This window comes from Hemitrygon akajei, chromosome 21 (genome assembly GCF_048418815.1).
Source record: "Hemitrygon akajei chromosome 21, sHemAka1.3, whole genome shotgun sequence".
Classification (NCBI taxonomy): domain Eukaryota; kingdom Metazoa; phylum Chordata; class Chondrichthyes; order Myliobatiformes; family Dasyatidae; genus Hemitrygon; species Hemitrygon akajei.
In genome coordinates this window covers 28,238,553-28,260,307 of record NC_133144.1, presented here as the reverse complement: position 1 = coordinate 28,260,307, position 21,755 = coordinate 28,238,553, and the positions used below count along the sequence as shown (strand labels likewise).

At 41.1% G+C, this 21,755-nt stretch overlaps 1 protein-coding gene across 1 annotated transcript in view; it reads right to left on the bottom strand.

Moving 5' to 3' along the window:
- hcn4 (hyperpolarization activated cyclic nucleotide-gated potassium channel 4) overlaps window positions 1-21,755 on the bottom strand; it is a 494,535-nt gene that overhangs the window by 348,627 nt on the left and 124,153 nt on the right. The window lies entirely within an intron of this gene.

Sequence of the window (21,755 nt, the reverse complement as noted above, 5' to 3'; positions counted from 1 at the left end):
ATACTTAAAATTCACCCAAATCACTTTACAGCTAATGAATTATAGTCATCAGTACTGTGTGAGAAACATGTGTATAGGAAGATTCCACCAGCTAATCAATGAATTATTGATCAGATTCTCTTATTTTATTTATTTTGTTCAGCGAAAGAACGCCCTTTTGGCCCAATGAGCCATGCTGCTCAGCAGCCAGGTATTTAACTCTAGCCTTATCACAGGACAATTTACAATGACCAACTAACCTACCAACCAGTATGTCTTTGGGCTGTGGGAGGAACTGGAGTACCTGAAGGAAACCCACACGGTCATGGGGAGAATGTATAAACTGCTTAGAGACAACGGCAGAATTGAACCTGGGTTGCTGGCACTGTAAGAGCATTTCGCTAACCTCTACACAAATGTGCCAACTATTAATAAATGCATTGTAAATACATGCAAACATATTCTTGGTCTGATAGTTATCAACTACTCTCAAATAGAGAACCTGGTCAATAAGATATTGACTAACTAGTGGGTTCTTTCTACACATGTACTGTTGAGGTGATTGGCAAATGCAAGCCTCAGAATGCAAAATTCCTTTTGTCACCCAGAGTCCTGGCAACATTGCTCCCTCTTTTAACATAAGAACATAAGAAATAGGAGCAGGAATAGGCCATCTGGCCTATTGAACCTGTTCCGCCATTCAATAAGATCATGGCTGATCTGGCCATGGACTTATCTCCACCTACCTGCCTTTTCCCCATAACCCTTAATTCCCCTACTTATTTTGCCAGAATGTTTCAGAATGTTTATTTACCACCCACCAGCTAACCAAACCTCTTCTAAATTTGAATCAGTGCTGCTTTGGTGCAAAGATGATCAATACACCAGGGTTCCAAAGGTGAAACTATTTTAGTGATCAAAACTTCATTTACAAAGATTGAATTCAACTTACTATTAATGCATGGAATTCAAACTTCGGGTCAAAATACATAAACAGAAGTAGGAGCAGAACAGTTTTCTTGATCTCCCAGTTTACCTCATCATGGACCTTGTACACTACTATTTCTCTGTAACTGTAATACAGTACTATGTTTTACATACTGTTGTCTTTTTACTACCATATTGTAATTCTGGCTGGCATAATATGTCTGAATGACTTGGATAAGCAAAGTTTTACACTGCATCTCAGTACATGTGGCAATATTATAACAATACTGATACCTGATTTGGTCCTGACCTCAACTCTACTTTCCTGCCTACTCCCCAAATGCTTGACTCCCACTTCATTACTGTGCATGAACAGTATACAAGACAAGCTTTTCTCTGTACTTCGGTATATGTGACAATAATAAACTAATAATAAGTTTGTGTAAGTGACATTATTCTCAAATCATGCCTCATTGTTTTGGATTACATCTCAAGAGAAATTATCTTCTCTGTATGCACCCTGTTAGGTCAAGCCAGAATCTTAAATTTCAGTGCGTTCACCTCTAAACTCCAAAGAGAAAAACTTTTCATCCTTTTCTTATAAAACATCCACATTCATCCCTGGAATCATCCCTGTGAATCTTCCAAAGGCATGCATGTTAGGGTTAGTACGTTGTAGGCATGCTATGCTGGTGCCAGTAGCATAGCAACACTTGCGGCCTGCACTCAGCCCATCCTCGGACTGTGTTGGTCCGTGACACAAAGAAATGATGCGTTTCACTGTATGTTTTGATGTTTCAATGTATATGTGATAAAGAAAGCTGATCTTTTCTTTAACCAATCTCCCCACACACAAAAAAATAGAGGAACTCATCACTTTAGATCGTTTTGACTTTTCAGGCTGAGGCCCTTCATCAGGAATGGAAAGGGAAGGAGCAGAATCCATGATAGGAATGTGAGGTGGGGGGGGGGGGGAATTGAGGGGAAGGGGAGGAGTACAACCTGGCAGGTATGAGGTGAGGCAAGGTGCTGAATTCCTCCAGCATTCTGAACGCGTTTTTCAAGACTTCCAGCACTGGCAGATCTCTTGTGTCTCCAATGGAAGTACATCACTTTTCAAATAAATAAGAAAGAAACTGTGTACGGTACTCACGTCATGACTTCACCGATACCATGCACAACTGTAGCAGGATGAGCCCATCCCCTATGAAATAAATGTCAATGTTTCACTGGCCCTCTTAACACAAGTAGCAAAAAGGGGATAGGTGGAAGCGATAAAGGACCGGAGAAGAAAAAATAAAGAATCTGGTAGGAGAGCACAGTGGACCGTTGAAGAAAGGGAAGGAGAAGGTGAATAAGAGGGCGAGAAAGAGCTGGCAAGTGATAGGTGGATCTGGATGAGGAAAGGTGAGTGGCAGGTGGAGGAGGAGAAGGGGCTGATGAGATTTCTCTGCTGGCACCCAGTGGACTGAGTTGCCCCATTCCCTGTTGCTGCACCTCTATAGTAACATACTGTGTTTCATATACAATGACCCAATCCTCTCTATAGGGCCAAATAGACTTTCTTCCAATTTAAACAATATTCTGCCTTCCTATTTTCCCTTATCATTGAATAAGGGTTAGGGTTTCCAGATTCATTTCCGTCTACCATTTTTTTCCACGTCATTTAATCTATCTATATTCCTGAACAGGAAGACCTGTGACACCATAGGTTCAATCAATAAATAAAAGAAAGCTCTCATATCTGGGATTACTTTCAGACTCCATCCTTTGTGCCCTCCAAAGGACCTGAATAATTTCTAAATAAGATTGGAAAAGCACAATTATCACAAGCACAAAAATATAAATGCTACAAAACTGTGATACAAGAAATGCATCAGCTAAGAAGAAACTTAGCCAGAGAGTGGTGAATCTGTGGACTTCTTTGCCATGGACTGCTGTGGAGGCCACATCGTTGGGTATACTTAAGGCAAAGGTTGATAGGTTCTTGATTACTAAAGGCATCAAAGGTTATGGGAAGAAGGCAGGAGAATGGGATTGAGTGGGTGAATGAATCAGCCATGATAGAATGATGAATCAGACTCAATGGGCTGAATGGCCTAATTCTGCTCCAATGTCTAATGCTTTTATGAAAACCATTTGTTAACTGAAGTTGAACACTTCTGTACACCTACACTCACCAAATATTGTTTCTCCATGGATAGTTTTGAAGGAACCAATTCTTCCACATATATCAATATAAACCTTCATTTTGTTACTATATTTAAATTTACATCCTGCATGTATTGATTTTTGAAAATCAAAATGTGCAGAAGCTGCCCACGATGTCTCACATTGTCCTGGTGCAGTAAAGCCAAGGCTTGCACAAAAGAATTGAATGAAATGAAATATTGATTGGACTTTCGCAAACCTCAGACTGAATATGTAGCTTTTGCACTTTAAAGGCCATTTGCTATTAATTTAACAGTTTTGGCAGTCGCAAACTTTCATTTAGGAGTTTTTCAAGCATTGACATGGAGGTGTGGACTTATCCTTTGCCATGCCTGCCTTAAGTATCTGTGATTCAGTTTTTCAGTCTTGATTCATTTTTTTTGGATATGAGTGTCAAGGCCAAGGTATATTGCCCATCCCTGACTGGTCTGAGAAGGCTAATTAGAGATAGGCAATAATTCATAGCACAGAAACAGGCCCCTTGGCCCACCACATCCTTGCCAGCTTTATCGTCCAGTCGATCCCTAGGTGCACTAATCTCATTTGCTTGTCTTAGTGCCATGCCTTCCTGAGCCTTGCCTGTCTGTATTTGTGTAAGCGTACTGTGTAAGTACATTATAACTCCTCATAAACATTAGGGCAGCACAGTAACATACTGCTTGGCACAATCGTGATCATCAGTCAGGGCTTGATTCCTGCCTGTCTGCAAGGAGTTTGCATGGTCTCCCTGTGATCATGTGAGTTCTGCCCGGGTGCTTTGGCTTCCTCCCATTTTCCAATGGTTAGGGTTAGAGTTAGGGTTGGTAAGTTGTGGGCACTGGAAGTCTGGCAACTCTTGTGGGCTGCCCCCACCATAACCCTTGCTGATTCGGCACAATCTCTGAATTTCACTATATGCATTGATGTTTTAACGTACATGTGACAACTAAAGCTAATCTTTAACTGTTTGATTCCATAACCTCGCTTTGCAACACGTTCCAGAGATCAGCAACCCCCCGTCAGCACTCAGCCTCCGTCACTCAGGAAAAACAAACCCAGCGTAAATGTTGGCCTCATTGCGCTGCAGTAGTAATGTAAGAATTGTGATATAGCTAAATGGTTTCAGGGGGCAGCTGGCAGCACACTTATCTTCAAACTCAGAGTTCATTGTATCCAAGTCTCACTCAAAGAATTCGACTGATATACATGAAAGGATAACTTTTATCTGTTCACTCAGGTAAATGTTCAGAGTCCTTCACTAGTACCCATCCCCTTTTCCCTCTCCCACCTTATCTCCTTGCCTACCCATCACCTTCCTCTGGTGCTTCTCCCCTCTTTTCTTTCTTCCATGGCCTTCTGTCCTGTCCTATTAGATTTCCCCTTCTTCAGCCCTTTATCTCTTTCACCAAATAACATCCCAGCAACTTTACTTCACCCCACCACCTCCCATTTCAGCTATCAGCTTGTGTTTCTTCCATCCACCATCCCATTCTGCCACCTTTTAACTCTGCTCTTCATCTTTTTTTTCTCCTGTCCTTCTGAAGAGTTTTGGCCCGAAACATCGACTGTACTATTTTCTCTGATGCTGCCTGGCCTGCTGAGTTCCTCCAGCATTTGGTGTGTTTTTTTCAGTGTTCTGAAACTGCTTTTACCCAACTCACTAAAATAGTGCATCTGGACATTACATTTGTGGGAGCTTGTTCGAATTCCTTTAACACTTCAATTTTCTGTGTGGCTTTTTGACCACCTTGCGAAAGTCAGAGTTCCAATGAAAATACAAGTCTTCTCTTTAGTTATCTCCCTTCAAGGTTGTCTCTTGGTCCAGGTCCACCCTGAAGGATATTGTCTCTGAAAGCTGTGAGAGAGGGCTCAAAATAGCTCCACAGACAACATCCTTGAAGTGGCTGAAAATGAGATGCAGTGCCATGGTGATCGCATCACATGACTTTTCATTTGAGGGCTTTTGCACCTAAAACTCACACTCTGGTTACTGTGACTGAGGTTCACAGTAATTTTCTGCTTCTTGGACCTGTGCCTAGGTTATGGAGACAGGAAATAGACTTTACTAACCTACTACAAGACGCTCCCCTTTAAGGTGGTATGTGGAATATGTCTGCAGATGAAAATGAGTGGCGTAAGAACTATGGATAAGCATCTAGGTTCTCCATTGTCAACCCATTCCAATGGTAGACAACAGGAATAGTTCAGGTGGACAGAAAAGCTCTCCAGCCAACACCTCAAATATCAAAGAGATGCCACCAACAAGGTGAAGAATATGATATTAGGGAGGGACTGGAAATTTAATGCCCGAGAAGGTCAATAACCTAACAAGATTTGTCAAGGTAACCATCACTTATTCGGCCAAACCCAGTACACCATATTTAAATCCATACTAGCAGAAATATGAAATAGTTATCTTTGAGGAAAAATGTCTTTCCTTTCCATAGAAACATTAATTTCCCTTCTATAGAAGCAAGAAAGTAATGCTGAGGCTTTACAAGGTGTTGGTCAGACCACATTTGGAGTATTGAGAACTGATTTGGGCCCTATATCTATGAAAGGAGATACTGGCATTGAAGAGGCTCTAGAAGAGGTTTATGAAAATAATCTCATTTCCCTCTGGCTAAAGAAATCTGAGGACATCATTGCCACAGACAGCTGCGGGGGCCAAGTCATTGGGTATATCTAAAGCAGATTAATAAGAATATTAAACATTATGGGGAAAGGCAGGCAAATGTGGTTGAGAGGGAAAATAAATCACCCATGATGGACCAGACTTGATTAGCTTAATGGCCTAATTCTGCTCCAATGTCTCATGGTTTTCTGGTCTTGTAACACAGCTCAACAGCAAATAAAAACTTCTGAAGGAAGCCTCCTTTTGAAATGTAGGAAACTTTGCAAAATGTGTACAATAGCTTCCCAGAAACAACAATATGATAATGATCTTGCCTGGATGACTGGAGCTTCAACAATTCTCAAGAAGCTCCGCACCATACAGGACATAGCTGGCACTTGTTAGGCATCCACGACCATGCACCCACTCCACTACTGATGCACACGAGCAACAGCTTGTACCACCTAGAGGATGCATTGCAGCAGCAACTCATGAAGACTTCTTAGGCAATACCTTACAAACCCATAACCTCTACCAGCCGACAGTACAAGGTCAGTAAAAGCAAGGGGAACATCAGCACCAGAATTTCCACTCCCAAACCACATACCATCCTGAATTTAAAAGAAAAGATTAGTTCTATTTGTCCCATGCACATCGAAACATACAGTGAAATGCGTTGTCTGCATCAAATCTAATCAGCAAGGTATGTGCAGGGCAGCCCACAATTGTCACCATTGTTGCCAAAATAGCATGCCCACGCTTCACTAACTCTTTCTGTACATACGTGAAATGTAGGAAGAAATCAAAGCACCCAGGGGAAACCCATGTGGTCATGGGAGAGCATACACACAGTGGTGGGATTCAAACCCCAATCTTATAGCTGGCACTGTAAAGCATTGTGCCAACCAAGACACAGAAATGTATCACCATTCCTCCACCATCACTGGGTCAAAATCTTCGAACTCTCTACCTTACGACATTGTGAGTATACCCACACCTCAATAGTTGCAGAAGCTCACCATCACCTTTTCAAGGGCATCCAGCAAAGCACAATTAAGCCTGCAAATCCCACGTCACTTGAAAGAATATAAAATAAATATGGTATGTATCAGCAATGCTAATGAAGAGGGAAGTATCCGTTAAGATGCTGGGTAGAGTCTTGAAAAGCAGACAGAGCCTCCTCTGGAATTCAACCCTGCTGACATTGCAGCATCCCATCAGCACTGCACTAAAGCAAGTGTAGGATTTTCAGTTCAAGCAGCAACGTAGTGGATAATACAAACATAGGTACTGTTGAGGAAACGGGGAGTCTGTAGGAGGTCTTTGACTCATTAGGAGAATGGGCAAAGTAGTGGAATACAGTGAAAGGAAGTGTATGGTCATGCAACTTGGAAAAGGAATAAAGGTTAAGGCTAGTTTCTAAATGGAGCAAATGGGGAAATTAGAGCTACAAAGGTACTTTTGAGTCCTTGTGTAGGATTACTCCTAGGTTGAGCTGATAGTAAGGAAGGCAAGTGTAATCCATTTAAAAGAGGACTAGAATAAAAAACCAAGCATATAATGCTAAGGCTTTATAAAACATTGGTCAGACACCACTGGGAGTATTGTGAGAAATTTTAGGCCCCATATCTAAGACAGGATGCGTACCATTAGAGAGGGTCCAGCGCAGGTTTCTGAAAATTATTTTGGGAATGAAAGAGCTAATGTATGAGAAGTATTTGTTGGATCTGGGTCTGTACTCACTGGAGTTTAAGAGAATAGTGGGGAGGGATCTCATTGAAACATATGAAATATTGAAAAGCCAAGAAAGCATGTATGTGGAGACAATGTTTTCTGTAGTGAGGAAGTCTAGGACCAGAAGGCAGCGCCTCAGCATAGAAAGGTGTCTGTTTAGAACAGAGACGAAAAGGAATTTCTTTAGCCAGAGGATGGTGAATCTGAGGAATTCATTGGCACAGATAGCTGAGGAGGCCAAATCATAGGTATTTTTAAAGTGGAGGTTTATACGTTCTTGCAAGGGTTACAGGAGAAAGCAGGAGAATGGAGCTAAGGGGGAATATATATCAGCCAGGTATGATCAAATGGCAGAGTAGACTTGATGGACAGAATGGCCTAATTCTGTTTCTATGTCTCATGGTTTTATAGTAGTTAATATTCTCTTGTGATTGCCAAGCAATCTTTTAATGTAAAAATTGAGGTACCAAAATCTTCTTCAGGATGCACTCCGCAGCATTTTGGGAAGATTTTCTATGTCAGTTAAATGTATTTAACTAAGCAGGTACATTTCCTCTGGCTGGTCCAGTTTCTTCCCACATCTCAGCAGTTGGTGTAGTGGTTAGCACAATGTTATTACAGCTCAAGGCATCAGAGTTTGGAGTTCCATTCCAACATCAGCTGTGAGGAGTCTGTACGTCCTCCTCGTGAATGCATGGGTTTCCACCCACAGTCCAGAGACATACTGCTTAATAGGTTCATTGGTCATTGTAAATTGTCACACGATTAGGCTAGAGTTAAGTTGGAAGTTGATGTCGACACGGCTCGAAGGGCCTATATTTCTAAATAAAATAAAATAAGTGTCCAAGGTTAGCAGATTACTTGGCCACTGTAAATTGAGTTGTAGAATCTGGGGTGATGGACGAGAATGTGGTTGGGTTTACTCTAGAAGCAGCTGATTGGCCCATACACAACGGGCCAAAAAGGCCTGTTTCTCTGCTGTATCACTCTGTGAATCTAGGTGTACAGGTTCTTTGAATGAATAAAGAACAGCAAATGCATTTGTACAAAGAATGAATGTGGTTGCACCCCTTCTGGGTGAATCTATTCCTTAGAATTATTGCTTTCTATAACTAAAGCAATATTTGTATCCTCAGAATTGGCAAAAAAATCTTCCGCTCATTGCTGCGCATAACTCCTTTTCCATATTTTTATAAAATAGAATAGAAGAGCATTCAGCCCATCAATTCTATTCCATCTCTTTAAGAGTATGTCCATCTATCCCATTATTTCCCAGGAATCCTTTCTCTCTCATTTATCCACCAGCTCCCCCATCCCCAATACTTCAATCAGCTATACATACTTTATTTAAGGTTACAAAATCAAATTGGAAATGAATCTAAAAAGCTCTACAAGCTCTCTGTGCATAAAATCCTACCTATCTACTTAGTAATGTGATTCATCCTGACATTTGATTTTACTCTTTCATTCCCTTTCACATCATATCTTTGGTGCAATTTTGCCTTAAGTTTTCCGCACTCAGGTCAGGCCAATCTCTGTTATTGCACATCAATATTCACTGCAAAATTGATTAGATTGTGGGCAAACCCAATTCCTTTGCATTTTGAAATTACTTAGAGGGTCAGGCAGTATCTGTTAGGAGGGAGAAAGAGAGTTAATATTTCAATTGGGCAGCATGACATCATAGTGGTTAGCACAAGCGCTTTACAGCACCAGCACTCACTCACTGATCGGGGTTTGATTCTCGCCATGTCAGTAAAGAGTTTATACATTCTCCCAGATAAAACCTTATCTAGATTTCATAAGATGAGTGCTTGATCTAAAACAATAACAATTGTTGTCTGACCACTATTTCCAGCTTCTTCTGTTTTTACTTTGAACTTAAAAAACAGGCGTACCGTGCACTTGTGTCACCATGGACTTTCACCAGTTCAGAATGCTGCAATAATCCATAAGCACCCAGGATTCACATAAACCCCAAAGTGAAAACAGAAAAAGTGATGCTAGCCTTGGACCCAAAACAGTAGCTTAGCTGACTGACCACTTGACTGTTTCCAACATTTTGAGTTTTATTTCAAATTTCTAGCATCTGCAGAATTTTGACTTATGAATCCTAAAGTAAGTGCTCAGGGCAGACTATCAAAGTATACGAAGACAGTTGCAAATCTGCTATTCTGCAGTGGCCCAAGACTTAACAGACATGCTTTTTTTTTCAACTTTGGCTGTGTTAGACATTGTTAAGCAAAGCTATTTTTATGATTCATTCATGGGCATGTGCATCAGTTATTAATGCCTGCTGTCTGCCCTTAATGGCCTTTGAGAAGGTAGTGGTGAGTTACCTTCATGCCCCTCTCTTGTGGTTAGAATTATCACGCAGTGCTCAGCATGATAGTCCAGGTCCAATACTCCCTTATTATAGGCTATCATGAAATGTATATGATAATAAAAAGAGAAAATTGCATCTAATTATCACATAATCAAACCCTGTTTCTAGAGGAACCCTCCCTGTCAGATTTCAGAATATTGCCTGTGACAGGTGAGAAGTTTGGTTAAAATCTCAAGCATAATGGCACATCAGAATGAAGGACACTAATCTGCTTTCATTATAAATGTCAACAATGTTAGATTTCTGATCTAAGGTTTTAAATCAGCTGACATTGACCCCCTCAAGTTATCTTATCATACAGATTAATAGCACCAAGTAAGCCATTTGGCCCATCTTTTCAAGTCAAGTCAATTCAAGTTTATTGTCATATAGATAATACTGATGTTCAATATTATTTATTTATTTTTGTGTTTGTGCAGTTTATCCTCTGTTGCACATTGTTTGTTGGTCTTTGTGTATTGTTTTATAGTTTTTCATTGATTCTATTGTATATCATTGATCTCGGGGTAATATATGATGACATATATGTGCTTTGATAATAAATTTACTTTGAACGCTGTAGTACATGTATGTGCAGGTGCAATGAAAAACTTATTTGCAGCAGCGTCATAGTCACACAGCGTTAACAACAGAAAATTCAACAGGAAAACATAAATTAGCCAAAAATGATACAGGTTATAAACATGTTCATCTTGGGCAAAAATGGACTTCAGGTTCTGAGCACCTCCTGTCTCTTGATCCTCAGTATTTGATTCCATAGGTTACTGCTCTTCAAGACATATCCCTGAAATTTTCCTAAGTTGAAAGCACTTCTGATTTCATGGCTTTTTCAGGCTAAGAAGTCTATATTCCCTCCTCCTTGTCAAGTGTAAAAAGATATCAACTCCCCCCCCTAATTTTTCCTCCAGTGTATTTAAACCTATGTCTCCTTGTTTGTGTTCTCTGCTGAGGGAAATAAAAAGACACTTTCAAAGCACTAAAGCTTGGCAGAGTGTGGGGCATAAGTTCAGTGCGATGTGAAATGTTCCATAATAATGTCACAGCTCTAACCCCTTATGAACTTGCTGCAGAGTCTCTTCCTAGAATGTCAAACACTCAATCCTATCTATGCAGTCATTACACAGAAACAATGTTGTTCAGATAGAAAATCAGTGTTGCATGCACGTCAACAGGGAGACCATGCCATACCACCAGACACAATTGCTGAAGATCTTCACAAGGTAGCTAAGAGTTAGCAAGGTCATTTGCCCCATGCAGATTCATCCATCAAGTAAGGTCCAATGCACTTTTCTCACTCACTACAGAGTAATAAATCATGTCTGAATGCATGAGGTCAAAAATTATACCTTTCAATAGTTTATATGTATCTAGTGCTAGCGCTGAACTGCTTGTAGGAAGGAAACAATCATTACCAATACTACGGTAGAATCTTTAAAGGTTTTGTGCTTAAATGGAACAAAATGCATCAAATACAGGTCAGACATAGGTGGTGCAATAGCATTGTGGTTAAGTTAAGATCCATGCTGGAAAAGCTAAGCAATGGAATAAATCTATAATTGGAAAAGAAAGTACCATAATTTGTCATTACAACCATTAATCATGAAGCTACCAGAGTAGTGTGTAAACATACATATACACAGTGGCCAGTTTATTAGGTACGTCCTGTATGTTTGTGGTCTTCGGCTGCACTTGAAATGCCTATAAAGGTTCAACACATTGTGTACTCAGAGATACTCTTCTGCACAACATTGTTGTAGGACGTGATTATTTGGATTACTGTCGCTTTCCTGTCATCTTGAACCAGTCTGGCGCTTTTCATCTGATCTCTCTCATTAACAAGGCATGTTTGCCCACAGAACTGCCATTCCCTGGGTGTTTTTGTTTGTTTTTCACACTATCCTCTATAAACTCTAGAGACTATTGTGCGTGAAAATCCCAGGGGATTAACAGTTTCTGAGATACTCAAGCAAGCCTGTCTGGCACCAACAATCATTTCACGGTCAAAGTCACCTGGATTACTTTTCTTCCCCATTCTGACGTTTGGTCTGAACAACAATTGAACCTCTTGACAACTGTATGCTTTTATGCACTGTGTTGTTGCCGCATGACAGGCTGATTAGTTATCTGCATTACTGAGCAGGTGTACAGGTGTACCAAATAAATTGGCTGATAGGTACAATCTGTCATTATAACTGTGAAGCCACCAGGCTATCGTGTGAAAACATCTGGTTCTTTAGTGCCCTTCAGAAGAAATTTTTCCATATTTACTTGATCTGTTGGACATGTGGTCACGGACCAACAATAATGTCTCCTCATCTTTCATAGCCAGTGTCTTGAGACTGAGGGTGACTTGCTTTCACTTTGGTTCTGGGAACTGGAGGGAACATGAATTGTTCTAATGTGGCATGGCCACTGCACACCAACTATCACACAAACAAATGGAACAGCATCTTAGTCCAAGGCCAAAGAGGTCCATTGTGGTTGGAGGCTATCGCACGGCGCGGCACAAGGCAGCAGCGGCCTTTTGGATCTGGTGCTACTTTAATTTAGTTTTTTAATTTAATTTTAAGGCACAGTTAGGTTTTAGGGCAATGGATAACAGAGCGACTGTCTACCATCGCCAGATACTGCTACAATACAGAGATCGCCCAAAAACAAACCTTCATGAAAATCTGCTGGTTAGATTGCGCAACCTCAGCTTGCTGAGAGAATCGGGCCTGCAGTCTGCGGAGTCACCTGATGCCGGTGGCTGGAGTTGGGGACGTCATAGGTGGTGTGCGAGGAAACAGAAACGAGGTGAGCGGGCAGGTCTCCGTGCCAGGAAAAAAGCAAGCCCTAGCCAGCCGGCTCTCCCGTCCATTCTGCTCTCCAATGTCCGCTTGCTGAGGGAATTGGGCCTGCAGTCCGCGGAGTCACCTGATGCCGGTGGCCGGAGTTGGGGACGTCATAGGTGGTGTGCGAGGAAACAGAAGTGAGACGAGCGGGCAGGTCTCCGTGCCAGGAAAAAAGCAAGCCCTAGCCAGCCGGCTCTCCCGTCCATTCTGCTCTCCAATGGACATTAAATTGGACTACACCTGTGGCAACGAAATACTCGGCAGGAGTACAGGAATGGACAGAATCCCGGATGCTGCCATTCAGCTGTTTATTTATGTAATAGATTTTCCCCCAAGCCATCGGACTACCAACCTACTGCTGTGCCTATTGTCTTGCTTATTATTTATTGTAATGCCTGCACTGTTCTGTGTACATTATGCAGTCCTGCGTAGGTCTAGTGTAGGTTTTGTGTTGGTTTATGTAGTTCAGTGTAATTTTTGTATTGTTGATGTAGGACCATGGTCCTGAAAAACATTGTCTCATTTTTACTGTGTACTGTACCAGCAGTTATGGTCGAAATGACAATAAAAAGTGACTTGACTTGACCAGCCTTTGTTGCATAGACTCAACGCACACACACACATCACATACACACTCACGCACACACACACACATACACACACACACATACACACACACACTCACACTAACACACGCATACACAAACACACACACACACACTCACACACACAAACACAAACACACACACACACACAAACATTCATGTACATGCACAAATGCAGGTACACCCACTGCAAGCACACACAGACAGAAACACAAACACATGCACATACATACACAGACACACACAGAGACATGCACATCAGCCTCTCCTACAGTCTCTCTATCCTTACCTCACTCACTTCCCTTAAATCCCTCTCTCATTTCCACCCCTCCCTGTGGTTGACTCCATTGCCCTCTGCTATGGCCTAGTAAGCCAGTCAGCTCAGCAGCAATAGTAATAGCAATAAATGTTAACCTGACCAGTGAGATAATAGACCCGCAAAGGAAACACGAAAGCCTGCCTGGTAGGTGTTTTTTCATATACTTAACTGGCAAAATTTGAAAGGAAGCATCAGTCAGTGCAAGAAAAGTCTCGGCAAAGGATAAACCCATTCAAAGTGCATGCAAAGGAGCTCACCATAATGTAGTCGAACTCAATCCAAGATGTTCTTCCCCAATTAGTTCTTAAAACAGAGTCTTGCTGTGAAAATTAATAGCTCTCCCACCAAGGCATTGATTGCTTGACAAAAACCACCCTCATCCTCCTCTGGTTTTGCTTTTGACATCCTGGCTGATGAAGGTAATTCATCTCCTTTTCAGTGGAATACTGTTTGGGGATAATTATACCAAAAAGTTCCAAGAGAGAGAGAGAAAATAAGAATGTAAGGAATGGAAGAAGTGCTGGCCATAGTTCCATTAATTAGTATGCTTTGTCATTCTGTGGAGGCAATCAAATCCTTGCAGGAGCTTCAACTCATTATCATATAAACATTATGTGAAAGTAAAATAATTTTAAAAGAACTCCTTATCTTCCTGATGGCTTTCTAATCAGCAGGAGTAGGATCACTGTAGAAAATCTGCTGTCTGAAAGGTATAGAGGGCTCTTGAGGTCCAAGTACGTAGCTCACTGAAAGAGACCATGCAAGGATATAGTGTGGTAAAAGAGGAGCATGTGGCTTCCCTTCACTGGGTATAAGTGACAGGAAGACACATTGTAGCTATATAGAACTTTAGTGAGGCCACACTTGGAGTATTGTCTGTAAATCTGCTTGCGTTGTCGTTGCTTATGTTATTCTATGGAATATTACGAGCATGCTCTATTGTCACTGGTATGTGTGGCAACACTTGCGAGCATCCGCCAACACATCCTTGGGTGTGCTGGCTGTTAACACAAACGATACATTTCACTGTATGTTGCGATAAATAAATATAAATCGGAAATCTGTTTGCCTCATTACAGGAAAGATGTGGAGGCTTTGGCAAAGGTGCCGAAGAGGTTTACCAAGATGTGTATGAGCTATAAAGGAGAGGTTGGACAAACGCAAGTCGAAGTATGAGCTGATAGAAGATTGTGAAATCCTGAGAGGCACAAATAGTCAGAGCCATCTTCCCAGGGTAGAAATGACAAATACTAGAGGATATACATTTAAGATGAGGAGGAGAGAGTTTAAAGGAGATATGCAGGGCAAGTTTTGTTTTTCAGACTGGAAGTGGTGGGTGTCTCATCGTTCAGAAAGGTCTCTTTAAACCTTGACCACTTACCCTCTCCCCACCTCCAGCTGCACTACTCACTGGGAATAGTGATGAAAACAGATACAATAGTGGCATTTAAGCGGTTGTTAGATACATAAATAAATATGCAGGGAATGGAGGGGTTTAATTTGGCATTGTGTTCAGCACAGATATTATGGGCCAAAGGGACTGTTCCTGTATTGTAGTTCTATATGTGTGTTAGTTTCTATCAAGTTTCAGCCAGTTCATCCATTCTGAAAGCACCCTTTAAGGCTTTACCCTTGCCCCCTCTCCAACTCAAGCTGCATCAACTCCCGAAAACCCTGATCTCCAAATTCTTTGATTCCACTGACATCCAAGAATCCACTGAGTGTATTCAGCAACTGACCAGCCACAGACCTGTGGCATGAAGAATTCTGAACTTTTACAATCATTTGCAAAAGGCAATATACCTCATCATTTTGTCCTAAGTGGCCAGTCATAGTATATAACACGGAATCAGGCCCACTTGTTGCCCACCTAGCTAGTCCCACCTGCTTGTACTCCTCTAAACCTCTCCTATCCATGTATTATCAAGGTGCCTTTTATATATTGCTATTGTGCCTACCTCAACCACTGTTTCTGGCAGCTTTTTCTAAATATGCACCCATCTTTGTGTAAAGAAGCCACCCCTGATGTACCTTTTAAACTTCTCACCTCTGAAACCTCTATCTTCTTGTTTATAGCACCCCTTCCTTGGGAAAAGACCATCTGCTTTCACTCTGTGTTCCTTACAATCCTCTAGTGGCTTACCCCTCAATCTCCTGTGTCCCAAGGAATGAAGTCTCAGTCTGCACAACCCCTCTTTATAACTCAGCTGCCCAATTCCAGGCAACAGCTTGGTCGCTCTTTTATACACTTTTTCTAGTTTAATAGATTTGTATGGACTGAACAGGTCAAGACGGCGCCAGTGTACTACGCTTCCTCAGTCGACATCTTCCAGATAGTCCATAAAAATATCTATTTTCCTTCTTTTATGTCTGTTTTTCATCTTAAATGTGTCTCTGGAACTGCTAGAGCTTGTGGTGTATAGTTTGGAGATTGTCTGAGTGATCCAGCACTTTGTTGTCTCCGAGAGGATTCAGGGAACAAGCAAGCACTTGGACAGCCTCAAGGCAAAGTAACTTTGAGAGGGGTGTGAGCTGGTGCTCGATTCCATTTTGCTAATTAAAGCATCCATCAAACGCCAATTAAAGCATCGAGGAAGATTGAGACATTGAGGCGAATGCTGAAGGTGAGTGAGAGTTCAGTGCTTATTGCCTTCCTTTTAATCGCTAACAGAGAAAGAATCTGTGACAGCCTAACACTGTGTGGCAGGCGGGTAGGCCTCGCGTGCGCTGTCCAACTCTTTTTGATGATGGATGTTACCGTGGTTCTGCAATATGGATTGGACTATTGTGTTTACAGACTGTGGACTTCCTCAGACTCTTTGTTTTTATATTCTGTTTTTTGCCCATTCCTTTCTGTTTTGTTGTGCAAGGGGAGGGCCTTGGGGGTTAATGTTCAGTTAGTACTTTTGTACAGGGTGTTAAGGAGTTTGGTCAGAGTTCTTGTTCCGTTTTGGTGTGGGAATGGAGATGGGGGTGTCAATGTTGTTCCATTTTGTGTGGGGGGAGGAGGTTTGGGAGTTGAAGTTGCGATGCTGTTCTTTTTTGTATGGGAGGTGGGTTTGATATTTCTCTCTGAATGACTTTCATGTTCTTTCTTTGTTTTGTGGCTTTCTGGAGAAGAAAAATCTCAGCATTGTATTTGGATACATACTTTGATAATAAATGAACCTTTGAACTTTATTAAAGGTTGGTAGAACCTTTAATAACATTTTTCATGTAACAGGATGACCAAAGTGCAGCCTCAGCAAAGAGCTTATGCAGTATAATTGTGCCATGACTTCCTAACTCCTATACTTGGTGCTCTGATTAATGAAGGTCAGCATGTTAAATGCCATCTTCATCACCCTATCTATCCAGAATGCTACTTTCAGCAAACTATACACTTGCACTCCTGGGATCCTCTGTTCCATAACACTCCCCAGAAACCTACCACTCATTTTATGTCCTATCCTGGTTGTGCAATACTTCACATTTATCTGGATTGAGAGCCATTTGCCAATCAGTAGTCAACATACCCAGCTGATCATCACCTATTTTAACATTGTTCACAAACTTACTATACTAACCGTGCTTTGTACATCACAACCAAATTGTTTATCTAAATTACAAACAATAAATTTGTCACTGGCCTCTGTGACAAACCACTAGACACAGGTCTCCAGTCTGAGTAACAAGTCTCAACTATCACCTTTTGCTTCCTGCCACTGAGTTAATTATGAATTCAATCCACAATCTTCCTCCTGATCACATGCAATCTAATCTTCCAGACTAGCATGTCATGAGGGATGTTGTCAAATGCCTTGCTAAAGTCCATAGATAGAACATCCTCTGACCTACCCTCTTCTATCCTCTTGGTTACATCCTCAAAGAACTCCAAGAAGTTTGACATCACTTTGCATGCACAAAGCCATGCTGACTACCCCAAATCAGATCATTTCTCTCCAGATGTTGGTAGATCCTGTCCCTCAGAAACCCCTCCAACAACTTGCCCACTGCCAATGTCAGACTCACGGGCCTGGTGTTTTTTAACTATGTTTTTGAAACAGTGGTACCATATTAGCACCTTCCAGTCCTCTGGAAACTCATCTATAGCCAGAGATAAGACCATAAGACTATATGACAAAGGAGCAGAATTAGAATTCAGCTTATCAAGTTGCTCTGCCATTCCATCATGGCTGATTTATAATCCATCTTAACCCCAACCTCCTGCCTTCCTCCCGAAACCTTTGATGTCCTACCTTGTCAAGAATCTATCAACCTCCACTTTAAACAGACTCAATGACTTGGCCTCCACACCTGTCATAGCAATGAATTCCACAAACTCTTCACTCTCTGGCTAAAGAAATTCCAACTTATTTCTGTTCTAAATCGATGTCCTTCTATTCTGAGGTTGTGCCCTTTTGTCCTTCACTCATCCACAATAAGAATCCACTCTACATCCAGTATCTCTAGGCCTTTCAATATTCAGTAGGCTTCAATGAAATCCCCCTCAATTTTCTAGTAAACTCCAGTGAATACAGGGCCAGAACCATCAAATGCTCCTCATATGTTACACTTTCATTACCAGAATGATTCTCATGAATCTCCTCTGGACCTACTCCAATGCCAGCACATCCTTTGTTAGATAAGGGACCATAAACCGTTCACAATACTCCAATAATGGTCTGACCAATGCCTTATAAAACCTCAGTATCACATCCTTGCTCTTATATTCTAATCCTCTCAAAATGGATGCTAACATTGCATTTGCTTTCCTTACTATTGACTCAACCTTCAAGTTAACCTTTAGGGAGTCCTGCAAAAGGACTCCCAAGTCCAATTGGACTTCTGATTTTTGAGTTTTCTCCCATTTAGAAAATAGCCTATGCCCTTTATCCCTTCTACCAAAATGCATGACCGTACACTTCCCTACAATATATTCCATCTGCCACTTCGTCCATTCTCTTAATTTGTTTTAGTCCTTCTACAAACTCTCTATCTCTTCAACACTACCTGCCTCACCAGATACATTTGTATAATCTGCAAACTTGACCACTAAGCCATCAATTCCATCATCCAAATAGTTGACATATGATGTGAAAAGAAGCAGTCCCAATACTGACCCCTGCAGAACATCACTAATCACTGGCCCCTTTTATTCCCACTCTTTCTCTCCTGCTACTCAGTCAATCTCATATCTTTCTTGTAATACCATGGGCTCTTATCTTGTTAAGCCACCTCATATGCAGTACCTGGTCAAAGACCTTCTGAAAATCCAAGTAAACAACATGCACTGACTCTCCTTTGAGAGATACTTCCTGATACTTCCTTGAAGAATTCCAAAAGATTTGTTAGACAAGATTTTTCCTTAAGGAAACCATACTTTCTTTACCTTACTTTATCTTGTGCCTCCAAGTACCTCAAACCTCATCATTAATAATGGAATCCAATATCTTCTCAACCACTAAGGTCAGGCTAACTAGCTATAATTGTCTTTCTTCTGTCCCCTCCCTTCTTAAAGAGTAGTATGGCATTTGCAAATTTCCTCTGCTCCAACCCATTCCACAATCTAAAAATTTTCTTGAATACTCATTAATAATGCCTTGCAAAAGTCTCTGCAATTTCTTTTTGGAGCTTTCCACTAGGTCCAGGAATGCACCATAACAGGCCCTGGAGATTTACCAACCACATTGCACTTCATGTCACCAAGACCACCTTCTTACTAATTCGTATGTGGTCCAAGATAACACACTGATTCTCACTATTTCCTTAGCTGCCATTGTTTTCTCCACAGTAAAAAGTGAATATAAATTTTCATTAAAATATGATTCCTATTTCCTTTAGTTCCACACACAGACAACCATGCTGATCTTTAAGAGGACCCCTTCATTACCTAGCCACACTTTTACTCTTAATGCACCATTAGAAACTCTAAAGATTTTGCTTCACCTTGCCTACTAGATACTTTATTTTTTTTTTGACCACCCAACTTCTCTCTGAAGTGCTCACCTACAGTTCTTGTCATTATCAAGAGATTAACTAGCTCCCAATTGTTTGTACACAATGAATGCCTCCATTTTTTTCTTAAGCAGAACCTCAATATCCTTTGTCAGCCAGGATTCCCAAAACCTGCCAGCCTTGCTCTTCACCCTAGCAGGAACATATAGTCCCTAAAACTCTTGACATCACACTTTTAATGGCCTCCCACTTGACTTTTCATCAAAGATCCCACCTTCTTGCAACTTTCATCAGGCAGGAGATACAGAAGTCTGAAGTCCCAATCCATCAGGTTCAAGTCTAACATTCAATGCCCACTTTCAGTATTATTTCAGAAACTGGCAAGCAGATTTCCCACCCATCACAGACAACTTAGTGAAGGTATATGGTCTTCCAGGACTTTAATGGAGGAAAAGCAACGTGACTGAGAACTAATGAACTGCAGGGCTCACTCAGATGGGTAGAGAGTGGTGGACTTAGCTCAATTCATCATAGGCATATCTCAAACCACCATCAATAGTATGCTGCTAGAAAACAACATCAATCAGCAAAGATCCCCACCATCTTCTCACAGCGACCATTGGGCAGAAGGTACAGATTCAACATCAACAGGTTAATTTCCTTCAAACTTTTGATCCTAGAACCAACCAGCACAAGTTTAATCTCTACATTTTTGCAACACTATGATCGATTTAACACTTTGCACCAAAATGGACTCTGCTTTTTGTTCTAATTGTGTGTTATTGTAAAAAAGTGTATAATTTATGTTTGATATAGGTCTTTCTTACGAATGTTGCTTATGTGATGGTATTTGATGTCGCTGCAAGCAAGTTTTTCATTGCACATGTGCATACCTATACTTGTGCATATGGCAATAAACTTGACTTTGAGGAAAGCAGCATTTACAGTCACCACCAGTATGTAGAGACATGTCAAGGATACCACCAAACTTCCTATCTTAACTTATTTCAAAGATATTTAAAAACTAGTAAAATTGAAGACAACAATAAAAACACTACTAGAAAATAATCACTGCATCAATCATTAAAATGATTAACCTAAGATTATTTACAGTATTGTGCAAAAGTCTTTTACACACACACACACACACACACACACACACACACACACACACACACACACACACACACACACACACACACACACACACACACACACACACACACACACACACACACACACACATATATATATGTGCCTAAGACTTGTGTACAGTATTGTATTTGTCAATGTGGAGTGAAAAGCAAGTTTGTAAATCTAGTGGGAGCAAAGGATGCTTGGAAGATGAATGGGATTGCTGACATATTCCTACTTATAGAGGGATCAGAAGTGGAGAGAGTGAGCAGCTTCAAGTTCCTGGGTGTCAAGATCTCTGAGGATCTAACCTGGTCCCAACATATTGATGTAGTCATAAAGAAGGCAAGGCAGCGGCTGTACTTTATTAGGAGCTTGAAGCGATTTGCCATGTCAACAAATACACTCAAAAACTTCTATAGTTGCACTGTGGAGAGCATTCTGACAGGCTGCATCACTGTCTGGTATGGAGGGGCTACTGCACAGGACCGAAAGAAGCTGCAGAAGATTGTAAATCTAGTCAGCTCCGTCTTGGGTACTAGCCTAGAAAGTACCCAGGATATCTTCAGGGAGCGGAGCCTCAGAAAGGCAGCGTCCATTATTAAGGACCTCCAGCGCCCAGGGCATGCCCTTTTCTCACTTTTACCATCAGGAAGGAGGTACAGATGCCTGAAGGCACACACTCAGCAATTCAGGAACAGCTTCTTCCCCTCTGCCATCCAATTCATAAATGGACTTTGAAGCTTTGGACACTACCTCATTTTTTTAAATATACAGTATTTCTGCTTTTGCACATTTTTTAAATAATCTGTTCAATATATGTAATTAATTTACTTGTTTATTTATTATGTTTTATTTTATTATTATTATTTTTCTCTCTCTGTGCTGGATTAGGTATTGCATTGAACTGCTGCTGCTAAGTTAACAAATTTCACGTCACATGCCAGTGATAATAAACCTGATTCTGATTCTCAGTCCACAATAGAGACCCAAATTAGAATCAGGTTTATCATCACTCACATACGTCCTCAGATCTGTTTTTTTTTGTGGCAGCAGTACAGTGCAATACATAAAATTACTACAGCACTATGCAAAA